Below are 18,897 nucleotides of genomic sequence, written 5' to 3'. Positions count from 1 at the left end.
TTCTCCTTCAGAATCTTTTTTCCACAGAGCAGCTGGTGTGTTGAGCTTCATCCTAGGAGATTTTATCCCGACTCTGAAACCACTGTGCCGTCAGGGCTTTTACACCGTAGGTAGGTTGTAGACTTAGGTCGGTAGTTCATTTCACATGCTTTAGTAGAATGCACAGTGGAGAAGCTGTATAGAAATTATCTGCTAGATGGTTAACCAGTTTTTGCTGAACTGGAAGTATAATAGGAGCACAGAGTGTATGTAGAATGGGTGAAATAAGCCATGCAAACTTGGGCTTTCTGACTATATGTTGCTGTTAGAGCCCCCTGCTCACTGCTAGACTTTATACTTACCCGTGTGCTCCCTCTTTATCTGGCGCTCAGATGTAGGTGTCACATTTTGAACAGCCCATATTCCCAGGGGAGTTAATTATAGGGGATCCTGTTTCTTTTTTAACAAAGGGAAAACAACAACAACAAAAACGCAAGTCTAAACTCCAGGAATATTTAACTTGTGTTCATTTTGAGGGGTAGGTACCTGACAGTTTTGTAACATATTATAATTTATACTTCATAATATTCCCCAATACTTTCCAGAATATATTACCATTGCCAACGGTCAACCTTCTTTCTCACCATTCTTCATTAACCCTCAGTTTGTGCATGTTTATCTCGACTCTTTGTGACTAGGTTCTTTAGTGGTACATTATCTATGCATCCTCCATGATTAAAAAATCTTGGTAGAGCATTTTGAAAATGCTCGATGTATCAGAGAGAAAGGAAAGCCCCGGCAAGGACGTGGCTTAAAGAGCAATGAAATGCATTTCTCCTCAACACCGAACGTCAAGGTGAGCAGTACAGGTTAGCTCTGCTCTGGGTACTCACAAAGCACCCAGATTCCTTCTTCTAACTTGTGGATTCACACCGCCCCCCCATTGCTTTGTGTATTCACTCTCGGGGTCAGGTCGGTGGGAAGATGCAAGGGCAAAGTATGAGCAACTATTTCTAAGACAGAATCCCAGAAGTGGTAGGCAGCACATCGGACTCTTGCTTATAAAGTATTGCTACAAAATCATAGAAACCTTTATTAAAAAACCAGGAAGCTGTTGTTTCTCAACGGAGTCTCTATCTAGTTTTATACAGATCCAAAGGCGGTGTTTCCATGTCTCCAACCTTTCCTCACAGAACTCTGTGTTCTTCTGTTGACACCACATCCAAATGCCAGTGTTTGTTCACATCCTTGAGGGACTCAAACTGTGTTCCTTTTCAATGTTCTTTGAATTTAGGGGACAGAAAGATTTGGGATGGGTTACGACCAGGACTATCGGGTAGATGTAAAATTTCCCAATGAAATTCCCATAGGATTAGCAAGTGCCTTGTTGTGAAAGAAAAACACTTCTCAGCAAAAATTTTTTTCCCCCTCACCAATGTATTTTTAAATTTTCTTACAACTAGTAAGCCCTGTGACTATCCTACTTCTTATAAAATTTATCCAGATTACCCCGTTGGGACAGTGGAAATACACCCATGAATATATGGTTGACTAAGGTTCTTTGCTACAAGTGTATCCGCAATGGTGGTAGAACATACAGCAGAGTTATGAAAAACCTTTAGACACAATCAAGCACCTGGAGGGACTGAGTTACTGGGACTGAGGACATCAAGGTCACTTGGTTTAACACAGCCTATGAAGACCATGTTCTGTGCTTTACGTTGATGAATAGTGACTCCTGTCTTTAAAGCTCAGGAGCTGCTATCTATGGGGTAATTACTGGTCTCTCCATGTCCGAAAGAAAGAAAACAAAACAAAATACCAAACTCACTACCATTGAGTCAGTTATGATTTATAGCAACCCTATAGGGCAGGTATAGGTGGCCTTGTGGATTTCTGCAGCTGCAAACTTTATGGGGAAAGAAAGCCTCATCTTTCTTCTGTGTAGTATGCTGGTGGATTTGAACTGCTGACCTGTGGTTAGCAGCCTCAAGCATAATCTCTACACCACAAAGGTGGCTTGGAAGAGTGATGAAAATACTACACACATGAAAACACATGCCTGAGATTAGAAGAACTAGATTAGTGTTTCCAAAGTGGGAGATACCACTCCCTGGAGGGTTGCTGGAATAATCCAGGGTGTGTGTGTGTGTGTGTGTGTGGGCAACAAAAGCAGATAACTTCACTTTTCCTTGGATTCAAGGCTGTTGTACAAACATTTTTAATTGCCAGGGGGGCAGTGAGTAATTTTTATTTTTTCCTGAAAAAAAAAAAAAAGAAACTACAGATGGCAGTAGTCCAAAATAAGTTTGGGAACCTATGAACTCAATAATGTTCAGCTACCACTACAAACTCTTCTGAAAGGAATTGCTTTGGAAAGTCCTGAACAGAGTGCAGAAAAATCTGGAACAAAACCCCAAATCATAAAAGAGACCAGGTTTACTGGTCAGACAGAGACGGGTGGAATTCCCAACATTGTGGTCCTTCATCATCTTTCCTGTCTAGAACGGAGCACATGCCATAGCTCAGTTTTCAGACAAAGGCCAGGCCTGGAAGGGAACAAGGACAGTAGGGAGGTAATCAATCATTTGAGATCAAAAGGGCAGCATTTACCCAGGGACAAAGTTCAGCAGGGTGAGGAGAGGAGGGAACAGGAAATGCAGGAAGGAAGTGGGGTAAGCGATTTACATGGTGGGGATTGGAAGCCATGAGATGAAAGAAAATGTTCAGGAATAGTTGAAATGAAAAACTATACTCTGTAAACCTTCATGCAATACATAATAAAAATTTAGAAAAAGAGGAAGAAAAAAATCCTATTAAAAAAAAGAAATTACCCCTTTGGAATCTTCCCCATACTTCCAACCACCTCCACCAAAAACACCTGTGTACATCAAAAGACTTCGCCAAGAGAGTAATAAGAAAGCCCACAGACTGGGAAAACATCATTAGCAATGACACATCAGACAAAGGTCTTATTTCTAAAATCTACAATACTCTGCTCGCCTACAAGAAGAAAAAAACAAACAAATCCATTGAGGATTTGGGCAAAATACCTGAACAGAAGTTTCACAAGGGCGGAAATCCAAATGACTAATAAACACATGGGAAAATGTTCCTGATCATTAACCATAAGGGAAATGCAAATTAAAACAACTCTGAGATATCACTTAACACAAGTTAGCCACAACAAAAACCAGGATAACTTTCTGAGCTGATTGTTCTGCCTTGAATTTAATTGGCCCAGAAAAATCTCCTCAATAGCTACTGTGGATCTTTTTTGATTGGACTTTTTTTTTTTTAAAAGAAACTTAACAAGACTATGATAGTTAAGGTCAACTTAGCTGGGCCAGGATCCTCACTGGTTTGGCAGTTGAGGCTTAGTCATTCCCCATGAGGTGACAACACAAGGCAATCAACTCCACAATGGAGGCTGTGGGGAGCACCCAAGCTGTTGTAAGAAGACTAGGGTGGAATGTAGCCCCTTCCTCAGGTCATAGCCCTGATGCTATGAAAAGAAACTTTTCTCTCTTTTAAAAAAATTAATAAATTATTTTTGGGGGGCTCATACAGCTCTGATAACAAATCCATACATCAATTGTGTACAACACATTTGTACATATGTTGCCATCATCCTTTTCAAAACATTTTCTTTCTGCTTGAGCCCTTGGTATTAGCAACTCTTCTTCCCTCCCTCACCCACTCTTCCACTCTCATGCACCCCTGATAAATGATAAGTTATTATTATTTTCATATCTTATACCATCTGCTGTTTTCCTTTGCCCATGTTTCTATTGTCCACCCCCCTGGGTGGGGGGGTTATACATTGATAATTGTAGTTGGTTCCCTGTTTTCCCCCTTCTCCTCCCACCTTCCCCCTACCCTCATAGTATCACTACTCCCATTATTGTTCCTGAGGATTTTATCTGTCCTGGATTCCATGTGTCAAGAGCTCTTATCAGTACCAGTATACATGCGATGGTCTACCTGATTTATAAGGCAGAACTGGGGTCATGATAATGGTGGGGAGAGGGGGAAGCATTAAAAAACTAGAGGAGTATTGTGTGTTCCATCGGTGTTATGTTGCACCCTGGCTGACTTGTTCCTTCCTTGTGACCCTTCTGTGAGGGAAAGCCCAATTCTCTACAGAGGGGCTTTGTGTCTCCTGTCTGACCCCCATAATTTGCATCAATATATTTGTTTGTTTTGGGTCTTCTGATGCCTGATACCTGATCCTATTGATACCTCATGATCACACAGGCTGGTGCTTGTTTAACTTCAAATCTTTAAGACCCTACACGCTATATCTTTTAATAGCTGGGCATCATCAGCTTTCTTCACCACATTTGCTTATGCACCCATTTTTACTTTAGCGATCACATTGGGAAGGTGAGTATCACAGAATTTCAGGTTATTAGAAAAAAGTGAGTGACCGCCATATATGGAAGGATATCCCATGCTTGTGGATCAGAAGGCTTAATGTAGTAAAGATGTCAGTTCTGTCCAAGGCACTATACAAGTTTACTGCTATCCCAATACAAATACCAAACGTCTTTCTTCAAAGAATTGGAAAAACTGGCTACCAACTTTATATGGAGAGGTAAAAAGCCCAGAATAATCAGAGAACTCCTCGAGAAGAAGGACAAAGTCGGAGGGCTTGCTTTACCTGACTTTGGCACCTATACAGCCACAGCGGTTAAAACAGTGTGGTGCTGGTGTAATGACAGATATTCAGACCAATGGAAAAGAAATGAAAACCCAGAAATTAAATCATTGGCATACAGACAATTGATCTTTGATAAGTACCTAAAAATATCAAATGGGAAGTAGACGTCCTCTTCAACAAGTGGTGCTGGTAAAAATGAATATCTCCCAGCAGAAAAAATGCAGGATGACCTTACCTCACTCCACCCACCAGAATAAACTCAAGGTAGATCACAGACTTCAAGGTAAACCCCCAAACTATTAGGGCCATCAATGAGGGAATTGGGACAAACTTAAGAACTCTGGCACAGGGAATACATAGGCTGTTAGAAATAGGGAAAGACACAAACACAGAGGAAGCACACATTTAAGTGGGATATACCGAAGATAAAACACCTGTGTACATCAAAAGACTTCGCCTAGAGAGTAACAAGAAAGCCCACAGACTGGGAAAACATCTTTAGCAATGACACACGAAGACAAAAGTCTTATTACTAAAATCTACAATACTCTGCTAGCTTACAATAATAAAAAACAAAATAACCCATTGAGGAAGTGGGCAAAAGACCTCAACAGAAGTTTCACAATGGCATAACTCAAAATGGCCAACAAGCATATGAGAACATGTTCCTGATCACTAGCCATAACAGAAATGCAAATTAAAACTATGAGACACCACCTAACATCCTCAAAGATAGCCCAATTCAAAAAATCAGAAAGCAACAAGTGTTGGAGGGGATGTGCTAAGAGAGGTACTCTCATGCCCTGCTGGTGGTTTTGTAGGTCTGTGCAGCCATTATGGAAATCGATATGGTGATGCCTAAAACAAATGGAAATTGAGCCACCATACAACCCAGCAATCCCCCTCCTGGGCATATAACCAGAAGAAGTAGGAATCAGATCACGACCACCATCTGTGCTCCAATGTTCATCACAGTGCAGCTCACAATTGCAAATAATTGGAAACGGCTTAAATTTCCATTAACCGATGAATGGATTGTAAAACTCTGGTCTATGCACACAGTGGAGTACTATGCATCCCTAAAAAGCAGTGATGAATGCATGAAGCACATTGTTGCATGGGAAGAGTTGGAGGAAATTATGCTAAGCACAAAAGGACAAGTACAACATGAGTCCACTGAGGTAAGCTTAACAAGCACAAGGGGCATAGGGGAAGTTTTCCAAATGACGTGGCCAACTTCGTCTATAAGTAGATAGTTTAAGAGCTTACTTGCATTTTGGTGAGAATGGATCCTGCACTGGATTCATTGACCTCTGTTTCTTTGAACTTGAATTTAATGACTTGCTATATTAACTGCCTTATGGGAAGCCATCAGTCGTCTGTCATCTGATCTGCCATCTGACTTACTGACTTTGGATTCATTCACTACTCTAGACCTAAGCCTGACCTGCTGTTGACCTTGGATTCATCTTCCACTGCAGCCACCAGCCCACATGTGGTCTTCTTTCTGATGTTGGGTTCACAAGGCCCCAAAGCTTTGTGAGTCAGAAGCATCCAACTTGGAATCTGTCTGGATTCAGACGGAACTTGGCTGCTTCTACAATGAATGGTGTGAGTCATTTACTTGATATACATTTCTCTTCATATATATGTACACATAAGTATATGTGTGTATATAGATTGTATACACTGTAACATTCCATCTATATAAGTGTATCATATATACATATATGAATATATATACTTGTGACATTCTATCAAATAGTAACCAACAACTATCTCATTAAATGGTGAGTATATATCAGTACATAACACTGGTCTTGCCTCTCTAGAAAACCCTGTCTATCAAAGGGTCTAAGACTCATGTATTACTGAGATATACTTGCATCTCAGACACGTGTTTAAACACATTTCTTGGAATAAACCCACGATGAATTATAAACTAGAACTCCTGTACCAATACTTTTTGAGTTTCCTGAGGTTGATTCCTACTCTTGGTAAACCTATGTGCGCCAGACTAGAACTGTGTTCCATAGGATTTGCAATGACTGATTTTTTTTTCAGATGTAAATTGCCAGGCCTTTCTTCTGAGGCCAATATGGGTAAGTTAGAATTGCCAACCATTGGTTAGCATCAAACATATTAACCTTAGCATTACTCAGGTACTCGAGTACATTAACCTTACCATTTCTTGGATATTCTCGTACATTAACTGTACCGTTACTTGGGTACTCTAGTATATATGACAGCTGTTTCCAAGTACTGAGCAGCTGTCATATTGAAGGAGGAGGACATTTTCTTTAGTCCCCAAACAAAACTAAGTAAAATTGGAGGAAGGTTTTCAGTGAATTAACAAATAAAGAAAGCACCTGGAAACAACTTTAAAGTTTTGAACTGACACTCTCCTATGAAGCCATCCTTAAACTAAGCAACCATTTAGCTCATTTAATAAAAAAATATTCCCCTTGAGCACTGCGATCTTGTACAGACAAGAACATTAAGGGGCAGAAAGTCTTACACTAAGGGTAGTGTTGTATGGGCATGGATAATGGAAATAGTGACACAAGGTGAAATGTTAGTGAACTATATACACACGTAAACATTGTTGAGTGGATGTATATTTTGATGTATAAATCTTCACACACACACTCACACAAAGCCAGGGGATTGAAAAAATAGGAATCACACTATAACATTCCCTCAAGTACTAACCAATCAACTATCTTACTAAATGTTATCTGTCCTTAAAGCTCATTAATCAAAGGTGGAATGTCCCTTTGTTAGATACATTAAGGAAGAAATTCCTGAACAAGACAGGAAGTTTGTGCATATAATTGACCAAGTCCTTTCTAAGGTTTACACGGTTTTCCTTCTTTCATGAATAAAACAACAGTGTTGTCATTACTGGTTGTGTTGACTTGACTCCAGTTTGTGGAAGCCCTGTGTGTGTAACACAACAAAAACACTGCCTTGTCCTGCGCAGGCTTCATGACTGAGTCCATTGTGTGGTGTCTCCCAACTAACCTCAGGTATCATCTTCATCACTAGTTTGTTGTGATCTGCAGGGGTTTTGTTGTCTACTTTTTGGAAGCACATCACTAAGACACCCCCCCCCCCCCGCAATCTGTCTTTGACTGGAAACTTTGCTGAAACCTGTCTGAAGTATGGGATCCTGCTGATAGTTGACATACCTGTAGCTTGGTCCCCAAACATCCCAGCATCACAGCAATACTCAAGCCACCACATAGATGGATGGTAGGCTGCCTCAGCTTCTGGTGAATAACACACGTCAGCTGTATATATGCTCCCAAAGCAACTAAGCTTTTCAACAATATGTTTTTAAAATGGATCTACTTTGCTAACAACAGAAGAGACTATACGATAGTTTTGAAATATTGAATAAGTGACTAGAGAATGATGTACAAACTTTAGTGCTTTTAAAGTTCATGCCAGATCTTCTCAGGATGCTGTCCACAGAGACACAGGAGAGCATGTGAAGGGGACTATAATTTGCTTTCGGGCTGATATTTCTGTTGACAGCGCTTGCCTTTATGGTTCTTTAGTAGTCTAGAAATATACTTTATATATTTAGATATGTTTAATATATATTATTTGTGTAATAAATTTAATTGGTAGAGCATATACAAATATTCACAGCCAGAGAACATTATTGAATAAGATACACACACACACACACACACACACACCAAAGAGCCATTGAGGTAAAATCTATTTGTAGTTACAATGGCTCGTCCTCCTATGTAAAATCTATTTTCAGCGCAGTTTTACCAGTTACGATGAATTTTATTATTATTCAGAGTCTACTCTTCCTTCCCACACGTTGACTTTTCCATCCCATTCACCTCACACTCGTCAAAAGCCTTCCACTGACTGATGGAACACGGGGAGGGAGGGTGTGTTCATTCCCAGGAAAAGCTCTAAGACAAAGTGCGGCTCCCTTGTGTTCCTTCCATCTGCCGCGCGGCAGATGCTCACTAGCCAGTGAGCCGGAGCTCTACAACGAGAAGCTATGCGAAGCACATCTAAACGTAACCTTCAGCCTGGGGTGAAGCCCACTTGAACTCAGCCAGATTCATTTAAACCACAGCAGACCCTCACCCCCGTGCGAGAGAGAAAATGTTTATTATTATAAGCCACCGAGATTTGAGCATTAAAGGTGATATAATATGATTAGTGTAAACCCTACTAATAGACCATTTTGTAATAGTTAATAGAGCTGTTTCTAAAATATTGTTATGCACCAAAGCAGAGGGCTTGCTCCAGTTGTTAATTCTTCCTGGACATTTTCACATTTGAACAATGAATAGTAGCGCATCTCTCTGCTGGATGTCTTCTGTCCGCACCTCCCAATGCGTTCTCCTTCCCTTTTCCCCTGGCTGTGTGTTGAGGCTAGGATAATGGAGGGCACTGGTAGATCAGAGGGAGGAGGGGAGGAACGTGGAATTGTGCTATTTAATTTGCTGACTCTTACCCTGCTGGGTGACTGCTCGCTGGCTACATTCTCGGCAAAAGGCCACAGCTCTCTCTCTGAGTTTGAGAAGAAGCTGGCTCCCTTTGTCCACTCTGACCTTAAGTCCTGTGGTGACTAGCTTCAAATGTACTCCACAATCCCTTGTGGTTACCTTATACTTTGTCCATACTTGTAAATAGCCCTTTATTAAACTTTCCTCATCTGTTTCCTGCTGTGATCTTGACTGATACAAATCCCTTGGCTAAATTAAAAAATAAAACCCAAAACAAGTATGAAGGGGCTTAAAAAATTTATAGAAAAATGGAATTAAAAGATGACAGAAATCCCCCCTTCAACCTTTTTGAAGCCCCCTTGCGATCTAGTGTCAGAAATTCAAATTAATTGTTACTTTGAAACACTTCATGTCACATGAAGATGTGAACATGCACATATGAAAAATGTACATGGCGCACATGTTTCTTTTCTAGCGGTCCATAGTACCCATTTTTGGTTCTTGAGGCCTTTTCTGGGACACCCTTGTCTCCCACATATCTTGGTTTTTACTCTCATTTCAAAATCTTGTGCCGGTTAAGCAACTGCCCAGTGTTTTACGGCCCTGCAATTTTCTCCTTACGTGGTAGGGAACTTAATTTTAATATCTCCCCTAAGGACTCAGTAAAACCCACGGTGGGGGGAAAAATGAAAAGAGTGTGAGAAGAAGAAAAGCATATTTCTCCTCTAATTCTCCAAAATTTTGTTCTAATGACCCTCTTGTTTGCCAGTAATACCAACTCAGTGACAGTTGCTGTCAAATCCGTTCTGATGCATGATAATCCCATGTGTGCCAAGAAGGGCCAGTTTGCTTTATGATTTCCTCCAAGCACATCCTCCATAGAATGCTCAGTGACAGGTTTTTCTGGAAGGAAACCATCCGGCTTTTCTTTCAGGGCCCTTCTGGGTGGATCCAAACCTCCAACCGTTTGGTTCACACTTGAGTATGTTAACTGTACCAGCAAGAGGTCACCCATCATTCCCCTTTGCTGCTTCATGAGTTGTGAGAACTTAGCCTACATATTTGTTCTTTTTTTTTCTTTTCAAAATTAAGATGAAAACACCATCTACTTTTGGGAATGTTGTAAGGGTTTGCTAAAAAACAAACAAACAAACATGTATGAAAGGATCTAATGCTGGCCGGAGCCCGGAGTGGCACTCAATAAATGCCAAGTTTGCGTTTCTTTCCTCTGACCTCATTCTTAAAAATATTACATTTCATGTATTTTTTAAAATCTATAAAATCAATCTTTTCAGAAAGCGCGATAGTTTGGAAGATTCTATTTTAAACACGAACTCTCTGAGAGCTGCTAGCCCAAACCCCTTGATTTTCTTTAAAATGACCTTTCTCTGTGTGTTGAAAGTTAGCGATGGCCTCAACTCCCCAGGCCGTTAGAGCGAAACGGAGGAAAGGAAAATACGGGCTTACAAAGCAGCCCACCCGCAACACCCTGCTCCCCACGAATATCCCCCTTTGCCTGGTGTGGGCTCACAGGGGGATCTTCCCAGCCTGAGTCGCTTGGTGTTCTCCCAGTCAGCACTCAGGTTCCAGGGTGTGGCCCTGAACAAAGAAGGCTACATGTAGTGTAGGCTGGGCACCTGTTCTGAGCACTCCAGTGCTCCTTTCATCTGAAATGCTCCTTTCTCTCCCGGAATCTTCCCGAGACTAGCTCCCTCGTGGGGCTCCCTTCCAGCCGGCTTTCTGAGCTGTCTGCTGTTTGGAGCGTGCAGCCTGCCAGCGTTCTGGAACTCTTCCCGCGGTGGCTGTTTGTGTCTCGGCCAGCTCGGCCCTGCAGGCAGATGTGCTGCGGGCTCCCGTCCCCAGAGGGGCCCTGGAATCCGGCAGAAAGCAGTGTTTTCGTGGTTAGTAGAAAATGCTCATTCAGATCCAATCTAGTGCAACTGCTGTTCAGTCCTTTGAGTTGCTGGGGATATTTATTTTCTTCTTCTATTACATGAGGAAATGGAGGGGGTGGGGGAGCACCTGGGAAAAGGATTTTACTGTGGAGAATTTCCCAACTGAGGACATTTCTTTTGGAAGGGTACCCAAGGACTCATCAGAATTTCTCTAAGCAGCATTTTGCCATATATATATATATATATATATATATATATATATATATATATATATATATATATATATATATATATATGATCAACTTCAAGCCTGGTTCTCTAATGTTCCCTCACCTTTCAAGCGTTTTAATTCATTTCTCTTTTAGATGTAGCTGTCAAGGTCTTTTGTTCACTTGGAATAATTTGCCCCAGGCCCTTTACCGCACTACACTCCTCATAGGCTTTATTTTATTTTTGATATTTTTGTTTAATGAAAGTTTCTATGATTTTTGTAGCAATAATTTAATTGACCTATAATTCGCTTAGCATGCAATCCAATGCTTTATATATTTATATTAGAAAATGCTAATTTTCTAAAATGTGCAGTCATCACCACAATCAATTTTAGAGCATTTTCTTCATTCTTGGACCATTATTATTAGCTCTCTATTACTTCCAACTTGCCATGTCAAAACCTTAAAGAACAATTGATCTAGTTATTGTGTCTATAGATTTACCTATCCGGAATTTCCTATTAAGAACATCATACAAACACCCTAACAATGACAACAAAATAAAACACAGAAAAATCTCAAGGTAAGAGAAAGCAGAACATAATAGACGCTAGAACAGATAAAAATGGGTCAAAGGGGAAAACAAATGATGCTATGTTAAATTTTAATCGATCTATATCTGCAATAATCCATTTTCCAATTCACTCTGTCTGAGGGCAAGACTATTCACATCCCTAGTCAGTGGTTTGAGGGAATTCAATGGAAGCTTTAATCCCTGTAAGAACTCTGCAAATGGATTTTGGGCTTTCACTGTGTCATCTAAAGCCTTCTGCAAACTGGGCACTCAGAACTTAAGTTCTAATACAATTTCCTCCTCTGGTTGTGGAGTTTATTATTTGCAATGCTTGAAGCACACAGGCGGATGTGCTCCTTTCATATGGATTTAGCTAACACCTCACTTAGATCGCTGCTTGTTTTAAGCCTTTAAGACAAGCCTTTACAAACCCAAGACACTATGCTTGCTAATAGGCGGGCACCACCTAATTTCTTTACCATACTTTGCTATAGCACCTATATCTTCAGCAATCACTTCATGAGGGCAGGTTTTGAGCAAGACTGCATTATAAGAATATTTGTTCTTAGATTACAGCCTTACAATTAAATGAGAACTCAAAATTCACTCGTGTATGTGAAGTTTATATATATCCCTGGTGTATTTAAGAGGCAGTTTGTTGATGGATAATCTAAGAAAACTCTATGAGATATTTGTTAATTCTAAAATTAGTATTGTCAATCCCACCAATGAAAACACAGAGTCCAATTGTATCTGATATATCATAAATGAACAAAGGAAAGATATTCAATAAGCACATAAAAAGAAAATACACTGACAATTACAAACCTTGCTTTTGCAATTGATCACGTGGTTGTAACTGATAGGTAGAACTACCTTCTACTACTACCCACTCTGTATTACCTTTGCCCTCAGCAAGCACCTCAGCTGGCTGTGGTTTTTGGCCTGGTGGGGTAACCTAGACCTTCATTCCTGAGGGGTCTGGGTCATTAAAGTTCCTGCCAAGATTGGGTTGCTGTAGTAACTTACCATTTACTTTAATCACAGGGCATGGTAGCACTAAGAGTCAGCCTATGGGATCTCCTGGATTGCAGACATATTCTTCTTTACCTCCATTATCTAACACCAGTCCAATTTCTCCTTGGTAATCAGGATCAATCACACCACTTAGTACAGTGACACCCTTCCTGATCTGTTGATCCAGAGGCATGAGAAGTCCAAAGTGGCCAGGGGGCATTCTCAGCAGCCAGTTCAGTGGAATCCGTGCTGTGTTTCCAGGTGGGAGAGTTCCTTCCTTCGGGACCAGGATCTCCAGGTCTGAGGAACACAGGGTTGTTGGGACAGGAAGCAAAAGTGCTATAACTGGATCACTAGGAGTAATAGTGAGTGGTGCCACTCTAGCTTCCACCCCTTGGTTCCTGGACCCATGAATTCTGGCTATTAGAGAGACAGCACCATATATTGGCCGCTGGTTTAGAGCATATACAGCTTCCTGGAGAACATTGCCCCAGCCCCGCAAGTTGTTGCCACCTAGTTGGCGCCATAATTGTGTCTTTAGGAGCCCATTCCATCGTTCTATCAAACCAGCAGCTTCAGGATGTTGAGGAACATGATATGAGCAGTGGATTCCATGGGAATGGGCTCATTGCTGTGAAGTGAGTTCCTTGATCTGAAGCATGATATGTGGGATGCCATGCCAGTGGAAGAGGCATTCTGTAAGTCCACGAATAGTAGTTTGGGCAGAAGCATTGCATACAGGGAAGGCAAATCCATATCCAGAGTAGGTGTCTATTCTAGTAAGAACTAAACGCTGTCCCCTCCATGATGGAAGTGGTCCTATGTAATCAACCTGCCACCAAGTTGCTGGTTGATCTCTCTGAGGAATGGTCCCATAACTTAATGTTGGTTTCTGCTGCTGGCAAATGGGGCACTCAGCAGTGGCAGTGGTCAAATCAGCCTTGGTGAGTGGAAGTCCATGTTATTAAGCCCGTGCATAACCTCCATCCCTCCCACCATGCCCACTTTGTTCATGCGCCCATTGGGTGATAACAGGAGTGGCAGAGGAAAGAGGAGGACCAGTCTCCACAGCGTGTGCCATCTTATCCACTTGATTGCTAAAGGCCTCCTCTTCAGAGGTAATCCTTTGGTGTACTTTTACTTTCTTGGCCCATCCAGAGAGGTCTATCCACATAGCTCTTCCCCACACCTCCTTGTCACCAATTTTCCAGTCATGGTCCTTCCAATTCCCTGACCATCCAGCCAAGCCATTAGCCACAGCCCATGAATCAATATACAGTCTCACATCTGGCCATTTTCCCTTATATGCAAACTGAACGGCCAGATGCACTGCTAGAAGTTCTGCTCATTGGGAAGATTTCTCTTCACCACTGTCCTTAAGGGGAGCCCAGAAAGGGGCTGTAGTGCTGCTGCTGTCCACTTATGAGTGGCACCTGCATTTCGAGCAGAGCCATCCGTAAACCAAGCATGACTTTTTTTGGTCTTCAGTTAAAGCATGGAAAGGAACTTCTCAGGAGGGCATAGGTGCAGACTGGGAGAAAGAAGGTAATGTGACAGGAGTGGAGACTGTGGGCATTTGGGCCACTTCTTCATGCAGTTTATTGTTCCTTCAGGTCCTGCTTTGGCCCGATCTCCTATATACCACTTCCATTTAACAACGGAGTGTTGCTGCGCACGTCCAACTTTATGACTCTGTGAATCAGACAATACCCAGTGCGTGATAGGTAGTTCAGGCCTCATAGTGACTTGGTGGCCCATGGTGAGGCGTTCAGTCTCCACCAAGGCCCAGTAACAGGCCAACAGCTGTTTTTCAAAGGGGGAGTAGTTGTCTGCAGAGGATGGCAGGACTTTACTCCAAAATCCCAACGGTCTACGCTGTGATTCACCAACAGGGGTCTGCCAAAGACTCCACACTACATCTTTATCTACAACTGACACCTCTTACACCATCGGGTCAGCTGGATCATATGGTCCCAGTGGCAAAGCAACTTGCACGGCAGCCTGAACTTGTTGAAGAGCCTTTTCTTGTTCTGGGCCCCACTCAAAAATGGAGGCTTTTCATGTCACTTGATAAATAGGTCGAAGTACAACACCCAAGTGAGGGATATGTTGCCTCCCAAATCCGAAGAGGCCCACTAGGCATTGTGCCTCTTTTATAGTTGTTGGGGGTGCTAAATGCAATAGCTTATTCTTCACTTAAGCAGGACTATCTCGACTTGCCCCAGACCACCAGACTCCTAGAAATTTTACTGATGTGGAGGGTACCTGAATATTCATTGGGTTAATTTCCCAACCTCTTGTATGCATATATTGTACTAATGAGTCTAGAGTCTTTGATACATCCTCCTTAGTGGGTCCAATCAGCCTAATGTCAGTAATATAACAGGCCAGTGTGACATTTTGTGGAATAGACAGGTGATCAAGGTCTTTTCAGATTAAATTATGGCACAGGGCAGAAGAGCTGATGTATCCCTGGGTGAGAGTTGTGAAAGTATATTGTTGCCCCTGCCAGCTGAAGGCAAACTGCTTCTGGTGGTCCTTCAAGACTGGTATTGAGAAGAAGGCATTAGCCAGATCAATAACTGCATACCAAGTACCAGGAGAAGTATTAATTTGCTCAAGCAATAAAATCACATCTGAAATGGCAGCTGCAATTGGAGTCACCACCTGGTTAAGTTTACAATAATCCACTGTCATTCTCCAGGATCCAACCGTCTTCTTACAGGCCAAATAAGTGAGTTAAATGGGGATGTGGTAGGAATCATCAATTCCGCATCTTTCAAGTCTTTGATGGTGGCACTGGTCTCTGCAATCCCTCTAGGACTGCGGTACTGCTTTTGGTTTATTATTTTCTTAGGTAATGGCGTCCACTTGGCCTTTCCTACCATGATAGCCCTTATTCCACATTTTAGGGATCCAATATGGGGGTTCTGCCAGTTACTAAGTATGTCTATTCCAATGATGCATGCTGGAACTGGGGAAATAACCACAGGATGATCCCGGGGGCCCACTGGACCCACAGTGAGGCATACCTGAGTTAAAACTCCGTTGATAACTTGACCTCCATAAACCCCCACTCTGACTGTGGGCCTTCGAAACACTTTGTCAGTTCCGAGCCAGTGTCCAGTAATCCCCGAAAAGTTTGATTATTTCCTTTCCCCCAATGAACAGTCACTCTCGTGAAAGGCCGCAGGTCCCTTTGGTGAAGGCTAGAAGAAAGACTAACAGTATAGACCTTCGGTGATGTAGCAGGGTCCTCCTTCAAAGGGACCCGGCCTCCCCCTCATTCAAGGGGTTGTGAGTCTGTATAAACAGATAGATAGATAGATAGCATAAGAAATAAAGTTCATTAAATTATAAGGCAGTACAAATGGCTCAGTACAACTCACTCCCATGAGATAGTTGCGAGACACTGGCAGTCCTTCAAGTCTTGAGGGCCGCCGGGTCGTCCTCTGTAGAGCAATTCAGGATATCCGGGCACAGGCAGCAAACAGCAAGGCAGGTCACCAACAGTCAGCCAGATGACAGGGTCTGACAGTACCTGGCTCAAGAGATGTAAATTCCAATTGTGTGGCGAAGCAAGTCTTGAAGGAACCTCAAATTACAGTGACACAGTCCACAGATTAGGTGACTCACAGGAAGCGTAGCTTGCAAACTGAGGCACAGAACAGGCAAGGCAGCCGCTCACTGGTTCGATGATCAAAGAGCAAGAGATAAGAAAGGCGAGGCTCGCTGAGGCATTTATCTCTCCGTCCTTCAATTCATCCCACATGTGTTTATCGGCCAGGTTGGCACAATATGCTAACTACCTCATACAGTCTTTTATATATTGTTATTTTTAAAATTTCATTTGTTTCCTTCGTGATGTCACCCTTCTTATCTCTAATTATCAATGCTCCACATCTTCTTTCTTTTTCTTTGTTAAGTTTGCCAATTAAAAAAAATCCTTTAAAAGAATCAACTTCTTGAGTTGTTGAAAATTTCCATAGTTTTCCAGTTCATTTATTTCACCTCTAATCTTTATATATTTTTTCTCCTGTTTATTGAGGTTTTATGTCTTTGTTCTAGTTGTAGAAGATGCTGTGTCAGTCAATGATTTTGCTTTTCTCCTCTTTTTTCATATGTACATTGATTGCTATAAATTGCCCTCTGATAACTGCTTTTGTTGTGTCCCAAAGATTTGGTATGTTGTTTTCTCATTTTCATTTGTTTCAAGGAATTAAAATTTTCTTTACTTATTTGATCTATATCCAGCCATTTTAAAGTAGTATATTGTTTAGTTCCCATAAAATTGATTTTTTTTTGCCCTTGTCCTTTCTATTGATGGCTTCTAGTTTTCTAGTGTTGTACTCTGAGAAAATAGATTTTAAAGCCTCAACACTTTTAAATTTATTAAGGCTGGCTTTGTAGCCTATTATGTGGTCTGTTCTTCAGAAGGATCCATGTGCACTGGAGAAGAATATATACTGTTCTGTTGGGTGGAGTGCTCTTTATGTCTCCAGGAGGTGGAGCTAATTTATTGTTTTTAGTTCTTCCTTTTATTTATTGAGTCTCTTTCATGATGACCTTTCTTTGAGTGGCATATTGAAGCCTCCTACTATTTTGCCAAGCAGTCTCTTTCTCTCTTCACCTCTGTGAGACTTTGACTAATGTATTTTGAGGATTTATCATGGGAGCACATGCATTTAACATGGTTATATCTTCCTCTGTTATTCCTTTGCTCACGATGTCATACCCTTTATTGTCTTTCATGATATGGGAGTAGAAAGCCTCCAACCGCTGCTTTGGCTGCTAGCAGGCCAACACATACCCCACCCTGCCACCAGGGATCTTGAATATGTGATGAAGGATATAGAATTTAGTATATTTTAATTTTTTATTTAATTTTTTAAAAATTTTAACAATTAGGGGCTCATACAATTCTTATCACAGTTCATACATATACATACATCAATTGTATAAAGCACATCTGTACAGTCCCTGCCCTAATCATTTTTTTCTCCTCTTTTCTTTTTTTACATTTTATTAGGGACCCATACAACTCTTATCACCATCCATACATATACATACATCAATTGTATAAAGCACATCCATACATTCCCTGCCCCAATCATTCTCAAAGCATTTGCTCTCCACTTAAGCCCCTTGCATCAGGTCCTCTTTTTTTTTTCCCCTCCCTCCCCTTTCCCCCCTCCCTCATGTGCCCTTGGTAATTTATACCTCATTATTTTGTCATATCTTGCCCTATCCGGAGTCTCCCTTCCCCCCCTTCTCTGCTGTCCCTCTCCCACGGAAGAGGTCACATGTGGATCCTTGTAATCAGTTCCCCCCTTCCAACCCACTCACCCTCCACTCTCCCAGCATCGCCCCTCACACACTTGGTCCTGAAGGTATCATCCACCCTGGATTCCCTGTACCTCCAGCCCTCATATGTACCAGTGTACAGCCTCTGCCCTATCCAGCCCTGCAAGGTAGAATTCGGATCATGGTAGTTGGGGGGAGGAAGCATCCAGGATCTGGGGGAAAGCTGTGTTCTTCATCGGTACTACCTCGCACCCTAATTAACCCATCTCCTCTCCTAAACCCCTCTCTGAGGGGATCTCCATTGGCCGACACTTGGGCCTTGGGTCTCCACTCTGCACTTCCCCCTTCATTTAATATGGTATATATATACATATACACATATATACACATTTATACACATTTATATCATTGTTGTTTTTTTTTGCATGATGCCTTTATACCTGGTCCCTTGGCACCTCGTGATCGCACTGGCCGGTGTGCTTCTTCCATGTGGGCTTTTTTGCTTCTGAGCTAGATGGCCGCTTGTTCACCTTCAAGCCTTTAAGACCCCAGACACTATCTCTTTTGATAGCCGGGCACCATCAGCTTTCTTCACCACATTTGCTTATGCACCCATTTGTCTTCAGCGATCCTATCATGGAGGTGTGCAGTCAATGATATGATTTTTTGTTCTTTGATGCCTGGTAACTGATCCCTTTGGGACCACTCGATCACACAGGCTGGTGTGTTCTTCCATGTGGACTTTGTTGCTTCTGAGCTAGATGGCCGC

Source organism: Tenrec ecaudatus, chromosome 5 (assembly GCF_050624435.1).
Source record: "Tenrec ecaudatus isolate mTenEca1 chromosome 5, mTenEca1.hap1, whole genome shotgun sequence".
Taxonomy (NCBI): Eukaryota; Metazoa; Chordata; class Mammalia; order Afrosoricida; family Tenrecidae; genus Tenrec; species Tenrec ecaudatus.
The sequence above is the reverse complement of the archived record's forward strand: the minus strand, read 5'-3'. Positions refer to the sequence as shown.